Here is a 16,302-nt window from a genome sequence, read left to right as displayed (position 1 = left end):
CCTGCTTAACACCAGCGAGTACACACGTGGCCGATGGCCCTGGGAGTTCCATTTTGGTTCTGATTCGGGACCACCCACTGCAGGTGGGAACATGGTTCTTGGGGTGGCTGAGCCTCCATGTCTGGCAGGTGAGAGCACAGGCAGAAGGGAAACAGGGAAAGAGGCACCCAGGGAAGAAAAGAGTGGGGGGAGGAGGCAGGACATCGGAGCAGAGGGGAGGGGTGCAGACCTGGCCAGAGCGAAGCTCCGGGCCCACCTCCAACGAGCTGGCTCTGAGCAAGCCTCTGCCCTTGGGCCTCAGTTTCTCTAGTCCAGAGGGAGGAAAGTGAAGGAAGTGCCCGATGCCCCAGCTGGGTGGAACTTGGGGAGCTCCCCATTTATCCCATCACTTCGTAGGTGAGGGAACCGGGGTCAGAGAAGCTGCGTTATTGGTGAGAACCCGTGGATGTGAAGCCAAGTTTGCAGGACAAGGACTCATGGTCCCGTCTCCCAGTCTAGCTGCTTTCCCCATGCCCGCGTCTCGCGGGGAGACACTGACCTCTGTCAGCATGGGAGCCCCAGGCATGCTGTGGGGGAGGGGAGCACCCCAGACGCGGCCACTGCCAGGAGACCCTGAGGGCGCAGCTCCAGGGCGCCAGCCTGCCCAGCCTGCCCGGTGCGCCCCGCCTGCTGGCGGCTGGCACAGACGGCCCCTCGCCCCCCCCTCAGGAAGTTCCCAGGAAACCACGAGCATGGCTTCGGCCGTGGTTCTCCCCGACAGGATGTACATCTGGTCGTGACTCACGCCGCTGGATTTCCGCCCAGGGTCTCACATCTCGAGTGGGAGCACATTCTCTCCCACTGACAACCTGCCTGCGACGCCGTGACGAGGAGGCTGCGGCTGCCGTCAGCGCACCCTGAAGCCACCCATAGGGCGCCTCGGCCCGGGGCCTGCCATCTGTATGGCCACCAAGGTCGCCTCCCCGTGGGCCTTTCCTCCTCTCCGGTCCTCTATTTTACCACCTGTTTTATGTCCTGAAGGGAAATAAAGCCCATGTCCCATTCTCGAATGACAGACTTGTTCTCCGGTGACACATTTACTTGTTTGTTTTCTGGCTCCTCCAGGAAGAGAGAATAAGGGATGGGCTCCGCCCCGCTCCCCAGCGGCCCCCCAGCACCCAGCAGAGTGCCCGGCACGAGGCACGTGCTCAGTCACTGTTCCTCGAGAGCAGGGAAGACCGTGTCAGGCACTGTGGGTGTGCATTCATCTCCCTTCACCCCCCCAAACCCCAGGTGGCTGGGGTCACTGACCCGTTTCACAGCGAGCCATCTGAGGCTCAGAGAAGTTGAGTGGGTTGTCCAAGGCCAGGTGGTGAGTACGTGGCAGAGGTAGGTAGCCAACTTGACTTTGTCTGATAGGGAAACCCATGCTTTTGACCCCTGGACTCTGCCTGCCTTCAATGTTTCTGGGATTCCCCACACTAAGGACAAAAGAAATACCTGTGGATGGAAAGATCTGGAATGCCATGTGTTATGGACTGAATGTCTATCCCTCCTGAAATTGGTATGTTGAAGCCCTATCCCTCAGTGTGGTTGCATTTACAGATGAGACCTGTTAAGCCAAGGGAATCATAAAGGTGAAATGAGGTCATAACGGTGGGGCCCTGATCCTGTACAATTAGTGTCCTTAGAAGCGAGAGACACCAGAGTGTTCTCTCTCCCTCTCGCTCCCCCTCCCTCTCTCTGTCCCCTCTCTTCTCTCTCTCTTCTTTTTTTTTTTTTTTTTTTTTTATCCTCACCTGAGGATTTTTTTCCATTTTTTGTACAGATAGAGTGGGAGGGAGAGAGAGGAAGAGAGAGAGAGAGTGAGAAACATCGACGTGAAGGGACACATCGAGTGGCTGCCACCCGCACGACCAACCAGGGCCGGGGACAAACTGCAACCGTCTCTCTCTCTTCTTCTAACGCACACCGAGGACAGGCCAGAGGAGGACACAGCAAGAAGGTGGCTGTCTGCACGCGAGGTAGAGTCCTCATCAGAAACGAAACTGGCTAGAAGCTTGATCTCAGACTTCCAGCCTCCAGGATTGCGAGAAAATAACTGTCTGTTGTTTGAGTTGCCTGGTCTATGGTATTTTGTTATGGCAACCTAAGCACACGAATACACCATGTTTTATAGAAGCTTAATGGCCAGGTCTACGAAGGTAAACTCACTCCCTCCCTCCCTCCCTCCCTCCCTCCCTCCCTCCCTCCCTCCTCAAGCACTAGGAGCTCCAAGGAGTCTCAAATGGCTCAAATACCAGCCGCCAAGTTGTTCTGTTGGGCTGGCACAACGTTTTAAATAGTGAGGAATCAAAATGCCCCCCCCCCCCCCCCGCAGGGCACGAACTCTCCAGTTCATCGCGCAGCAGGGCTCCCTGACACCATGGGAGCTGTACAGGGGTCCCTGGGGCAGAGAGACAGCGGGGCAGGGAGGAGGGTGTGGAGATGTCCGATCACAGGAGGCTGCCTGGGGAAGGCGGCCTTGGCCTGGTCCTTGAGGATGAGTGGGACATCACCCGTCAGAAGGGGAGGGCATGAGCACTCCAAGGAGGGGAGCGAAGTGACAGAGGAAGGGCGTGGCCTGAGCAGGGAGCTGGAGGTGGTCGTGTGTGGCTGGCGTGAAGGATGAGGAGCTAGTATGTGGGTGGAGGTGCGGGGGCAGAGGGCACTCAGGGGTGTGCACACCACGCCAGGAGTATGGACACTGCTGTGCAGGAGTCATGCCCAGGCTTTAACCAGGGAGGGGACACCAGACAATTGGGCTAACACATGCGGATGCTGGCTGACCACTCTCCAGCTGTGTGACTGTATGCACTGTCACTTGGGGCTGTGTGGCATCAGGCATGTCATCTGTAAAATGGGCACCTTAGTTAATGCTATATATCTCGAAGGGGTGCTGTGGGGACTAGAAGGAAGTACAATACAACGTGAAAGCCCGTGGCACAGCTCCCTGCTCGTTGGAAGCACTCCATCCGGGCTAACTCATTACGATGGGTATTTATTACCATCCAGGGCTGGCGGCAGTGTGGGAGGTGCTGGGGGTGATCAAAGGCTGTATTGCTAAGATTACTGCCATGAAGTAAGAAAAACCCCGAGGGAGGACCCGGAAACCCTCATAGGAGGCAGGAGGAGGTAAATGTGACCTTAAGATCAGCCTTCTCAACCTTCTGTCTGCTTTCTCATCTGTAAAATGGGGCTCTCCCTGCCTGTCCACAGGGTCCTGTGTGAACAAAGAGGCATGTGAGAGTACTTGGAAGTTAAGAAATACCAGGCGACCATAGGGACTTCATTTTCCTTTTCCTACATAGAAGGGAAGGATGTCCGGGGCGGGGTGAAGGGAGAGACACACTGCAAGCCATCGAGGCAAGACAAGCAGCCAAGGACAGGACAGCAAGACGCAAGAACTTGATAGAAAGGAAGCTCGCACCTTGGACCTTTCCTCTGATACCCTTGGCTCAGCCCTGCTGCATCCCCGTTGCGGACACTTAAAAAAAAATTCTCACCCGAGGATATGTTCATTGATTTTAGAGAGAAGAAGGGAGGGAGGGAGGAAGAGGGAGGGAGAGAGAGAGAGAGAAACATTGATGTGAGAGACATCAATTAGCTGCCTCCTGTACATGACCCAACCAGGGATTAAAGCTGAAACTTTTTGGTTTACAGGACAACACTCCAACCAGCTGAGCCACCTGGCCAGGGCCAATTGCCAACACTTCCTGCATTCACACCAATGACACAACACTGCTCCTAGAGTCTCAGCCTCAAAAGCATAGTTTTTGAGCTGGAAAGTAGGACTGAATGCAGTCTCCACCGTTTACAGATGAAACTGAGAGTCACAGAAAAGAGCTGGTCCCTGTCCTCAGTCCTCAGGAGACAGACCGATGGCCCGAGTCCACATCCTGGCTCTGCTGGTTATTAGCTGTGTGCCTTTGGCCAAGTTACTTAACGTCTCTGTGTCCCTGTGACTAGGACTAACTGGGGTTGATGCGTACTGAATCCTCAGAGTGGTTGGAGAATTAAATGAGTTAATAACTATAAAGCACTTGGAACGTGCCTCGCAGCTGATAAGACTCAGCGACTAGGAGTTATTACTGTTATTTAAGGCCGGGGGGTATTTTAGCAGTAGACCTGGGAATATACGTCTTTTGACTCAGCCTTGTGCTCTTTGCACGGCCCCACACGGAAATATTTGATTCTCATCAATATGCTGTGTTTACTAAAGACATGGTCTGACCTGTTTTGGGAATAAAGGACACATTCACACCGCCTGTGCACCCCATTTCTGGAGCATTCGGGGCCACCCAAGTCTGACAGTAACGGAATAGGGCAATGACACCTTCCTTACCCCCTCACGTTGCATCGTCCAGGGAGGCAGCATAAATAGTTCCCAGCATTTAAAACAGTAAACAGGAAGGAGACTCCAATCAATCCGGAGCCACCTTCTTCGATGTCAGGGGCCGGCGGTCGCCCTGGGACTTTCCATCGTCACATTTCCATGTCCCAAGGTCCTTCACCTGCATCTTTCATTTCTGCCTCACGACAGACGGTGACTCAGACAGTGGTTTCGGGAGGAAGACTAGTTAGTGCAGATCCCGCCGCCAACACTCACTAGCTGGGGAGCCAGGGGACACTTATTACTGTCTCTGCACCCCCCACAAATGAGGACATGACAACCCTTGGGCCGTGGGCTGCTGGGAGAGCTGAGGTCATGCGTACAAAGCCAGAACCCGCCTGAAATAATCCTCTCGTCCGGGAAATGTGTCCCCAGCACCTGCGATAGGCCAGGTATTGAGGGTTCGGCAGCTGCCACCCAAACAGTCCCTCCTTCCACGGGGTCGAGTGTGATGAGGAAAACAGACAACTCCACAAGCAAACACACATGCCACGTCTAGTCGCGATCTGTGCTCGGCAGCAGAAACGGCGGGTGGGGATTTTAGGGGTGTCGTTTCGCTACGGCCCGAAGGCGGTCAGGGCGGCCTCTCTGACGGGGCGTCCTTGGGGCAGACCTGGAAGAACAGAGGGAAGCCACGGAGGCAGCGGGGGAGTCTTCCGGGCGGAGGAAACAGCATGTGTGCGTGTCAGTGGGTGTGGCTGGGGTTCAAGGCTGTGCCGAAGGCCAGGTGGCCGGGATGGTGGTCGTGCGGGGCCTTGTGGGTACCACGGGGGCTCCGGCTTTGGCTCTGAGATGGGGACGGGAAGGTGACAGAACCTGACCTGTGTTTAGAAGAGGTGGCTGCGGGGAGAGCAGAGTTGTGGGGTGCGGGAAACACGAAGTGCAGGGGAGGGCAGCGGGTGGGGGACCAGCCCAGCAGGTAGCAGTGGCTGCTGGGTCAGTCCAGGTGGCAGATGAAGGGTACAACTGGAGGACAGGTGGCGAGATGCAGCAGCACCACCCAAGTGGCCGCCGTAGGTACAACTCCAGAGGTGCCACTCACATCCAAAATGGGAAGGGTGCCCCCGGAGGGGTGCCCCACAGTGGTCCCGGAAGGCGGTGGTCAGACTGGGAGATAGTTCGAAGGCAGGACAGACACGATTTGTAGCTGGAATGGAGGAAACCAGGGTTATCTCAAGGATGGCACGCACAGAGGCAACTTACTGAGGTGGCGAAGACTGAGAGTCAGGACTTAGTTTTAGCTCTGGCTGGGTGGCTCAGTTGGTTGGAGCGTCGTCCTGTACACCAAAAGGGTTGCAGGTTCGATTCCGGGTCAGGGCACATACCTAGGTTGTGGTTTGATTCCCGGTTGAACTGTGTGCAGGAGGCAGCCAATTGATGTTTCTCTCTCTCTAATTAATTTAAAAAAAAGAAGAAGAAGAAGAACATATCCTCAGGTGAGATAAAAAGAAAAGTTGATTTTAGAAGTGGTGAGTTTGGGAAACTTCATCACAAAAGCTAGCTATGACGACGATGTGGTGGTGGAATGAAATGGTGGTGGCGGCCAGTGAGCATGACAAGAGCGAACGCTGAGTGTTTACCGTGTGCTGGGCCCTGCTCGAAGGACTTGAGACATCTGAGCGATGCCACCTCCAGAACGAGGTGGGCAGCATCCTCCTCCGCTGAGACAGGCGCAGTAGGTTGAGTCATGCCCCGCCCCAGTGGCATGCCCATACCCTACTCCCCCGAACCTGTGAACGTGCCCTCCTTGGGAAGGAGTACTTGTAGGTGTAATTAAGGATCTCAAGATGAGATCACCCTGGATTATCCAGATGGGCCCTAAATCCACAGCAAGTGTCCTCAGGGGAGACAGACAGAGAGAAGGTGACGTGAGGGGAGGCAGACAGGGGAGCGATGCAGCTGCAAGGAATGCCCACAGCCTCCAGGAGCCGAAGCCAGGAAGGCTTTTCCCCTGAGAGCCTCCAGGGGGAGCAGGGCCCTGCTGACTCTGGATGGCTCACTTGTGGCCTCCAGAACCGTGAGATTAAATTTCCATGGTTTCAAGCCACCAACTTTGTGGTCGTTTGTCACAGCAGCCCCAGGAAACCAATACAACAAGGAAAAGCAGAAACAGAGAGGTGAAGTAACTTGCCCGAGGTCACACAGCAAGCGGGCCACAGAGTTGGCAGGTCGGGCTCCAGAGTGGCTCGTGTAGCAGGCAGTATGGTTAACCCCATGTCCAGTGGAGGCACTGAGGTCAGAGCCACACGGCCACACAAAGAACGGAGCTGGTGAGTGGCAGCACCAGGCCCCCTGGTCGGGAGGCCAGAGGCCTTTCCCACTCTTGATTCCTGCCTCTGCACTTTGAAAAAGCCAGAAAGGCCCTAGTCCAGCCACTCCAATGCTTCCTGGCACCGCCCCTTAGGGCCAGGGCTCTGCTGGGAACTCGACCCAATCTGGCGTCCACACGCATGTGGCCACGAAGAGACCCTGGTCGGGTAGTGGCCTCGGTAAACAGATTTCAGTGGCACCTCAGGATTCATAACAATCACTCAGGAACTGCATATGGTCTGGAATTCAAAACCACCTTCTCTTTTCGTGACACTGGAAATCTCTTGGCTCCCGCCAGCCCCGGCCACGCGGACTGTGAGCAGAGCTGGGGGCGGGGCGCTCACTGCCCCTGAACCTCTGCCAGCGGCTAAAATTGGTCTCTGAAGAAACAGAGATTGTCCATTTCCTCTCCCTCTGATGCCCAGGAAAATATTTTACTGGGAAAAAAAAGGGGGGGAATCTGGGGAAAACATCCTGCCCCCCCCCCATGTCAAATCTTCATCATCTTAACAGAGAGCGACTGTGGGACCCTGGAACAAACGGGGCCTGTGGATGGAGTCGACGCCTCTTCCCACACAGAACCAGTTCTCGGGACACTTAATGAGGAGAGGTCAGTTAATTTGGGGGCTGGGGTGGGAATCGGGGGGAGGGGGAGGTGTTCTATTTATGAAGTATACAATAATTAAATTCAGGTCAGTGGAGGGAGCCACTGGGCTGAAATAAATTTGGGGGCCGGCGAGGGAAGGCAAGGGGCAGAGGAATGAGGGTTCTGGTTGCTTCAACAATGAACTGTCTCTGGGGGGCCGCTGGCCTCTGGGGGCCTTCCACACACACACACACATACACACACACAAACACACACAGACACGGCTCACACTCTCTCGGAAAGGCACCTGGGCTATCAGGTCCTGAGGTGTTCCTCACACACTCACTCGCTTTTCATTTCTCAAAATATATTCTGAGGACACATTTTAAACACACTCACAGAACTGACCCAGCCAACAGTGACCTGTCGTTTTAAGGGGGTCGGTCCCCAGACCTTTGACGTTGACCTCGGTGGTGGGGCCCTGGTCCAGACACGTCTGAAGCCTGCCTGTGGAGGTGTCTCCCGTCAGGTTAGGGGCTGGCACTAAGACGGGCACACTGTGGGTGCTGCCCTTACTCTGAGCACCTGTGCTCCACGCCTGTCTTCCTAGGGGAAGTCACATTCCTGGGTCCGCGGTGGGACTGGGGGGCCACCTGCAGAGGCAGAGGTTTGCCAGCACCAAGGATACGAATGTCCTGGGGGGACGGTCTTGGGACCTCTGAGGCTCTGAGCACGGTGCCACCTTTGGAGTAAGGGGTGAGCTGCCCGAGGGCACTTGGCTGCGCACGTACCCTTTTGCAAAGGTGAGCTCTGGGGATGATGCTTTTCATCATGTTTTAGACGTTTTGGCTCTGCTCTGGGCTTGGCACTGGGCCAAGCACACAGTGGATGGAGAATCACAAGATACCAGACAAGGTTTCTGCCTCCATCTACCCGACAGGGGAACCAGGACTCACACGTGAGGAGCCCCTGGACAGACGACATCACGTGCCTGTTTGTGGGCAGAAACTCATAGGAGAAAGGCACCAGGAGGTGGAGGTGGGGCCTGAACCCTACTTCCAAGAATGGGGAGCCCTGTAAGATGATGGGCAGAGGGGAGGGCCCCAGGGAGGGAGGCAGGGAGGAGACGGAAGGCTCAGAGCTGCCGTGGATGGGGTGCTCAAGCCCTCGGCGTGGAGGAAGGACTGACAAGGGAGAGGTACGGAGACCACTGGCTGGGGAGAGGCGGGGGAAGCTCACGCGGGGTAAGGAGAAGGTCACCAGGGCCCAGCCCTGGCAGGAGCCTCCCCATCCAACCCAGCTTCACCTCGGAACAGATTCCTTTGGAGGGGCATCCAGAGACATCAGAGCCCGCACCTCGGAGCCGATTCCTCCATGGAGTGTGCACATCACAGCCCCGCCGCGCCTCAGTTTCTCTATCCAGCAACTAACCGTAGCAACAGCTCATATTCATGATTCACGTGCTGAGCCCTGTTGTTTTGTTTTGTTTTTTTTTTAATCCTCACCTGAGGACATTTTTTTTTTTTCTTTTGCACTTATCTTCAGATAGAGCGGACGGGAAAGAGAGAGAAACATCAATGTGAGAGAGACACATCGAGTGGCTGCCACCCACACAACCCCAAACAGGGCCGGGGACAAACTGAAACCGAAGTACGTGCCCTTAGCGGAAACCGAACCCAGGTCTCTCTGGTCCGCAGGCCGACGCTCTAACCACTGAGCCAGACCGGCCAGGGCAGTGCTGAGCCCTGCTTTGAGCAGCTCAACTCTTTTTAATGCTATTATTATCATACTTTTACATGCTCTCGGCCACTACATCCTTTGGCCTCTCGAATACAGATGCCCCTCGACTTAACATAGGGTTTTGACCCGATAAACCCATCCTATGTTGAAAATGCATTTAACACACGTAACTTACCAAACATCATCAAAGCTTCGCCTAGCTTACCTTCAACATACCCAGGACACCTACACCAGCCCACAGTGGGGTAGCGCATCCAGCCCAGCGTACACCCTGCAGACTGCTGTTTCCCCTCGCGACTCTGCGGCCCGCTGCCACTGCCTGGCATGAGCAGAGGGTACCGCATGCATATCAGAACCCGCGAAGAGATCCAGATTCAGAACTCGGAAGTACCGTCTCTACAAAATGCATGTTGCTTTCTCACCATTATAAAGTGGGAAAGTCTTAAGTGGAAACTTCGTAAGTCGGGGACCGTCGGCAGAGGTAAACACAGCATTTGTCTCGGCTCAGAGATTTTCTTGAGGCTAACGTCAAACGGCATATACGAGAGAGATCTTTTAATGAAATGGCACTCCACGGCAGCTTATTATTGCTGTTGACGTTATGACCGTGTTACCTGGCTTCGTCTACTCGGAAGCCGCCACAAGGTAAAGGTTATTTAAGGCCTGAGTACAACATCAGAAGAAAAAAAAAGAATCACTTTCAAACATTAGCAGGGAAAAGATCCCATGGAGATTGGCAAAAGAAAAAGTTACCCAAAGCCTGAAACCTTAGAAGGTAGACATCGGGGTTTTTTGTTTGTTTCTTGTACCAGGCCCAGCGTTCTGAGAAGGGGTCATTAATGGTTCCCTGGTTCCCTGGCAGCAGAAGGAACCCAGCGCCTTGCCAGGGGCAGCATTCTTTACACACAGGCTGCCCGGGGACAGGCCTGAGCTCCCCAGCTCACTGAAAGCATTGATTCAAAGCCCAGGAGCAAGTGAATACGACCTGCTCTTTGCCATCAGAAGGCCGAGTGTTTGGGGAAACATATCCTCCTTCCAAAAATAAATGCAAATAAATCTCCTGGTTCCCTCCCCCTGTCTCTGAAACCCATTTCTCTGCAGACTTTCCCACCACCAACCACCCCTCAACCCACTGGGAGGCTGGGAGCCCGCTGTGGTTCTCCCTCCCCATCACCATCCAGGCCGTCCCCTGTAGGCCATCTCTGACCACATCTCAGCACCCATCCACCCTCTCTATCTTCATGAGCACGACGGTCACCGCGTGCCTGACCCTCCACTGTGGCCTCCCAAGTGCCGCCCTGGCTCCACCTTGGCTCTTTCCCCTCCACCCAGAGGTCTTCTGCCCAGGTGGGCAAGATCACAACACTCTCCGGCTTGAACCTCCAGAAGCTTCCCGCTCAACTCGGCACAATCCGGTCCCCTTCCCAAGTCCTGCAGCCGTAAGCCTTTATGGTTCCCGCCCGCCTTCCCCACTCGGCATCGGCCACTCTCCCCGAGACCTGTTTCCTCACCTGTGCAAGGGGCAGGACAGTGTCTCCCTTCCAGCTGCCCGAGGCCACCGGGATGGGGAATCATAGAAGTGCTTTGTAACCGGGAAAGTGCAGCCTCATCCACCCTGTATCCCATTTATAATCGGCTTTTTGTGTTTTTACTCTTGTCTTCATGGTTTCCAGTTGCATGTATCGGCACCTTTTATTGTCTGCAATTTTATATGCTTTGCAGATATAAGGGTGTTTACCCGCACCAGGTAGTACTGAAAGCTACCGTGACAGCATCTCAGTATTCCGAAGATAATAGCCCAGCTAGGACGGGCTTAAAACTTGCATACTGTTTGTTCTTCCCTGGGTAGAAAATCAGAGTTTTAACTATGCAGTCAGATTGCTAGAGGCCTAGTGAGGTCTCATTTAAATGATAAATCAGTTAATTCCCTTAAGAAAACGCTACAACAAGGATGTGATCTTAATCTCTCTCTGACATTTTCAAGAGCAACAGATAACATTCATTAAGCCCCTACTTTGTGCCTGTCCCTGTACTAAGCATATCTTATGCTTTCCCTTTGTTAATATTTGTCACATTAAGAGGTATTAGTATTATCCAGATGAGGAAGCTGAAGCTCAGAGAGGTTAAGTAATTTGCCTAAAGTCACACAGCTGGAGAAACAGAGTCCCAATCCATGGTCTGTTTTATTAGCCCTTGTTCTTTGGTTCTCCCCTATGTGTGTTTGGGTGCAGGGGAAGCAAGAAAGTGTGTGTTTGTGGGAGGGAAATGGGGACACTGGGAGACAGGCAAGGACACAGGCAAGGGAGTTTGGGCAGTAGTGTCTCCTTAACTTTAAGCTTCACTCCTTCATGTCTACGTTCCAACTTGCAAAGCTGCATAGTACCCAAGAAGTTTCCCCACAGTCAGTGAAAAAGAGTATAATTCTCTCTTGTAAAGAGCAGTCATTGCCTTTTTGCTATTTAAACCAAGAAATGTCTCTGTGTGTGAGAGAGACAGACAGACAGAAACAGAAACAGACATACAGGGAGACATATGGGGAGAAAGCGCATTCAGTGATGAAGAGTCCGTTTCAGAAGCTGATGGAGATGCTCTGGCCAGAGTGATCCCCAGAGAACCTTTCCCTCCATCTCGCCAGTCACCTCACTCACCAAAATAAGCACACAGAGGGCAGCAGCAGCGAGGACCACGATGACACTATCCGATTCTGCTTCCAGTTCCGCGCTTCTGCCCAGAGCTCACTGCGCAACCTCACGCAAGTTAACTCTCTCCCTGGGCCTCGGTTTTCTCCCTAGTCAAGTACAACATGGAGACTCCAGCCCTCAGGCTGAGGGATGCTTTTATTTTACTTTTTTTATCCTCACCCGAGGACACTTTTCCATTTTTTGTTCAGACAGAGTGGGAGGGAGAGAGAGAGAGAAACATTAGTGTGAAAGGGACACATCGAGTGGCTGCCTCCCGCACAACACAACCAGGACCAGGGACAAACTGCAACCCAGGTACGCGCCCTTAGCGGGAACCGAACCTGAGTCTCTCTGGACCACAGGCCGATGCTCTAACCGCGGAGCCAAACTGGCCAGGGCTGAGGGATGCTTTTAAATCCACGATCCCCTTTGCTTTGACAACGTGCGTGAGGACGTGGGCAGGTCAGACTGGCCTGTAAGTTTGGGGACGGTGCATGGTCCAGTGGCAGATCCTGAACTGGAGCTGTGGACTTCCAAGGCCAAGTCCAATGTCAGCTGACTCCACCAAGCTGCCTGCAGGGCTGAGGACAGAGCTTGCCCGGGGCCTGTGCACGTCTATCCTCTAAGACAGAAAGGACGACACTCTGAAGCCACTGCATGGAGGCCCCTGGCTGTCCTAACAGATCACTGTCTGAGGGTAGCTCCTTCTTTCCTCCCCTGCCCCCTGCCCTCTGTCCTTCCTTCATCTTCTCTGCAGAAGGGGAGAACCGGGAGAGGAAGCAGGAGACGCTGCAGGAGGCAGGGTGGCTTGGATGACTTCCTGATGTCCCTACCAGATGTCAAATTATCGGGCGAGATGGGGGAACCACCACCACAGGCGTGTGCGTGTGTGTGAGTGTGAGTGTGTGATTGCCGAGTGATGACAATTAAGAGCTAAGTGTGGAAAAAGCCCTTACGAGACCACCTGTATTTCCTCTCCAATTACTCTGTTTCATATTTCTTCACAAATCAAGGAGCTTCTTGTTAAACAAGAGATGACTCTTCATGAATCGGAGGGAACGAAGCCCCTCCATGAACAGGCAGCGGCTGGGAAAACAAAAGTCACGACGCAGCGTCCCCCACTTCCCTCTGGTGAATGCTCCTGGGGCCCAGGAGTTTTTCCGAGGCCTCACAGGCGACCAGAACGCCAGCCAGGCCAGAACCCCTGCAGAACCCCACCAGGCGGGGGGCTTCAAGATCAGGCAGCGGACCGTCGGTCCTGCCTCAGCAGCTGTGGGTGCAACAATGCCTGTGGACGTGGGGGGGTCCCCTCGAAGTGGGCTACATGACATGAGCAGTGCAGTGCTGTCCCGTGGGTGTGGGCCAAAGGCCGTTACCCACAGGGTACAATTTGTGGGGAACTAATGAAAGCCTCCTCCTACCAAAAATACCCTCCCTAACCTGCGTGGTGACCCCTTCCTGAACTTGGCTTCAAATTCCCATAACAGAGTCACTCATGGCTGAGACAGCAAAGAGAGGCCTCGTGGGGCAAAGGGCATAGCCAGAACTGTGCTCTAGAAAGTTCCGAGTGTACCGGTAGTAAGTGCCGTCTAAGACACCACGGTGTCTGAATCTGCGAATCCAGTGTAATAATGGGAAACACTGACTGTAGACGCTGAGCACGGGGCCTGGGGTGTGTGTCCCAGCAGCTGTTAGGACAATGACCTCAATGATGTCTAAGGGCTCTGTGAAGTCCTGTGCCGACGGGCTGCTCCGCCCCAACCATCGCCCACGAGTCAGGATTCCCCGGCCCGTTGGCTGGCTGGGCTCTTAGAGAATGAGGGAGGGCCCTGTTCTCAAAGCGGGGTCCCTGCACCCCCTGGGCATGGGCTGCAAATGCAAATTTTTTGGCCCCACCCCTGAACGACTGAGTGAGCAGTTCTGGAGGTAAGGCCCAGACACTTCACAAGCCCCCAAAGTGACTCTGATGACTGCTAAAGTTGGACAACTACGAGCTTAGGCAATAAACACAAAGTCTGGCTGGTGATCAGAATTTCCTGGGAGCAGTCAGGGGGAGAAATGCAGGTTCCTGGGCCCCATCTCTCAGGGGTGCGCAGTCATCAGGTTCCGGGAGTCAGCGCCTTGGGTGATTCCACTGAGCTAGAGGCTGGGCTTGTTGGGAGAGGAAGGCACAGGGCTGAAGGGAGGCCGGGATGGAGGGGCCGGGGAGGGGCTGGGCAGTGCGGGTCTGGTAGGGCTGGTGGCGCTCAGTGGGAAGTGCCGGGGCCCACGGTTCTCAGTCCCAGTTCTCCAGATTTAAGAGATCAAACCTCCTACAACCTTCTCATCTTCCAACCAGGCAATCTGAGTCCCAAAGAGAAATGACTATTCCAAGTCCATGCAACTCATGCCTGCAGAGCTGAACATGAACCAGGGGTCCTGCTTCCAAAGCCCACACCCTTTCTGCTGAACTCTTTGCTTCCTCTCGGCATCTTCAGAACAGGCCCTGCAGCCAAGCCCTGAATCCACCTACATGTCCCCGCTGGGGACCATGAGGGGAAGACCAAAGGTAGAGTTGGAGTCCGACCTCAGAACTGAGGGCAAATGTAGGCATAGTCACTGGGTCAACGAGCTACTATGGCCCGGTCTCAAGGCCCCGTTTCCTCATCTGTAAAATAGGGATCAAATCTGACTTCACAAAGCTGCTTAGCAGGTCACATAAAATCACACACTTGAAGGTGCGGTAGGAGTCACAATTTCTGGCCCAGAAACACTGACAGTCTAGCTGGGGGAGAAGCACACTCAAAGCCACCCAGAAGAACGAAGAACTCAGCTCCACGCCAAGAGCGAGGTCACACCTGTGCGCCTCTGCTGGGGCCACCCTCTGCCCGGAATGCTGTCCCCCGACGCCCTGTCTGTGTCAGAATCCCCCTGTGATCTGATTCACAGTCTGTGCCTGACCTTCCCCACCTGCGAGCCCCTTGAAGGCAGGAAGTGAGGCCCGTGCTGCGTCGCGGCCCCAGAATGTCTGGCATCGCAAAGGTGTGCGCAGGAAGTGGTTGGTTCAGGTGGGGAGGCCTTGGCTCGGGGGCCAGAGCGACCTGGAAGGTGCTTTTCAGGGGGGCAGGTGCCTCAGAGAATCCCTGCCGTGCCCGCTGGAGCGAGCAAGGGGGGCAAGGGCTGTCCCCAGGCCGAGGCCACCAGCCCACTCCTTGCTCTTCTGCAGGCCCCGTGTCTCCGCCATTCACCCACCCCCCAGAGTTCTCAGGTTCCTGCCAGAGAGCAGTCGGCGAAGGCAGGAAGGAGGGAAAGTGAAGGGATTCGTCAAAGCTCTACCCACAGCAGCGCCTAAAGCTACTAAACAAAAGTCTAACCGAGTGGCAGGCTCACAGTCAGGGCCTGGCGCCCCGAACAAGGGCTTCCGAGATCTGGTTGTCTTTTTCTCATTCTACCCATTTTCCTGCTGGGGGTGGAGGGTTAAAGGAGGTGTGCAGAGCGAAGAGCTCTGGGCTTTTTCTGCCCCCCTGCCCCCAAGAACTGTGCGACCTTGAACAAGTCACATTAGTCCTCTGGGTCTTGCTTTGCTCCCTCTGAAATGGGAACTGGGTTGTTTCCCCCTAAAGGAAAAAGCCAGTGGGGTAACTGTCACTGGTCCAGCAAAGCAAAAGGGGTTCATACCTGGCAGTATATCCTGGCCCCTGGCCCTTCCATAGAAAACTGACAAGAACAACATTGATGTCGGTGGTAACAACAAGCATGTTCATTCATTATATTAGTTAGTCCTCACACGGGCCCTTGAAGGCAGATGCTATCACCATTCCCATTTTACAGACGGGAAAACTAATGCTCAGAGGAGTTAAGCCTGGGATCACGGACTGGTGAGAAAGGGAGTCAGGATTTGAACTCAGGCTGTCCGATTCCAGAGTCCACCTACTTTTCCACTGCACTGTGCTGAACCTGGGAGTCTGTGTTTCCACAGTGAGGCAAGATGGGAGGATGAGAGGCAATGAAAACAATCATTTTATAGAGCGAGGACTCATCCTGGAAAGAAAGACCACAGCTGGAATGTGCACAGATTCAAAGTACCCTAAACTAGTCTCAGTACCAGAAACACCTCTCAGGAGCTTGGTTTAAACAGACAGGCAGCTTGGGTGCCCTGGAGACAGTCCAGGCCCTGGAGCTGGAGAACCTGGAATCTGGGCCGGAGTCCCCTTGCACATCTGTCAGGTGTGCCAGGATTTTCCTGCCCCGATTAGCAGGGTCCCATCACTGTCCCCCTTCTTACATGCCCAGTTGGAAAAGGTTCTGTCTCTCACACATGAATTAGTTTCTCCATTAACAGAACAGGGAAGCATTCGTATAACTGCCGGAGTTTCTGATCAAAACAAGGTAACCATTGTTATCCCATTCCAGCCCAGAGGAAAAAAAACAAAACAACCCCCCTCCCAACCCCATGGTATTTTTGGGCAGCCAGTGCCACCGTTTCCTGGGTACTGTACAATTTCCACTGGTTTCTGGAAATACTGACTCCCATTATGTGGACTTTTAGGAAAACACTGGCCTAAACGGTTTCTGAGGTCTCTTCCAACATCACG

The 16,302-nt window shown here is 54.3% G+C and overlaps 1 protein-coding gene across 3 annotated transcripts in view; it reads right to left on the bottom strand.

Moving 5' to 3' along the window:
- Positions 1-16,302, bottom strand: part of ZHX2 (zinc fingers and homeoboxes 2) — a 143,289-nt gene that overhangs the window by 76,714 nt on the left and 50,273 nt on the right. The window contains exon 1 of one of the 3 annotated variants that reach the window (XM_036263948.1): positions 1,480-1,591. The exons of the other annotated variants lie outside the window; for them this stretch is intronic. The gene's annotated coding sequence lies outside the window, so the exon portion shown is untranslated. Of the gene's footprint in view, positions 1-1,479; positions 1,592-16,302 lie in introns of those variants that run through there. 3 annotated transcript variants of the gene reach the window in all.

Source organism: Molossus molossus, unplaced genomic scaffold, assembly GCF_014108415.1.
Source record: "Molossus molossus isolate mMolMol1 unplaced genomic scaffold, mMolMol1.p scaffold_m16_p_16, whole genome shotgun sequence".
Classification (NCBI taxonomy): domain Eukaryota; kingdom Metazoa; phylum Chordata; class Mammalia; order Chiroptera; family Molossidae; genus Molossus; species Molossus molossus.
This window is presented reverse-complemented; position numbering and strand designations above follow the sequence as displayed.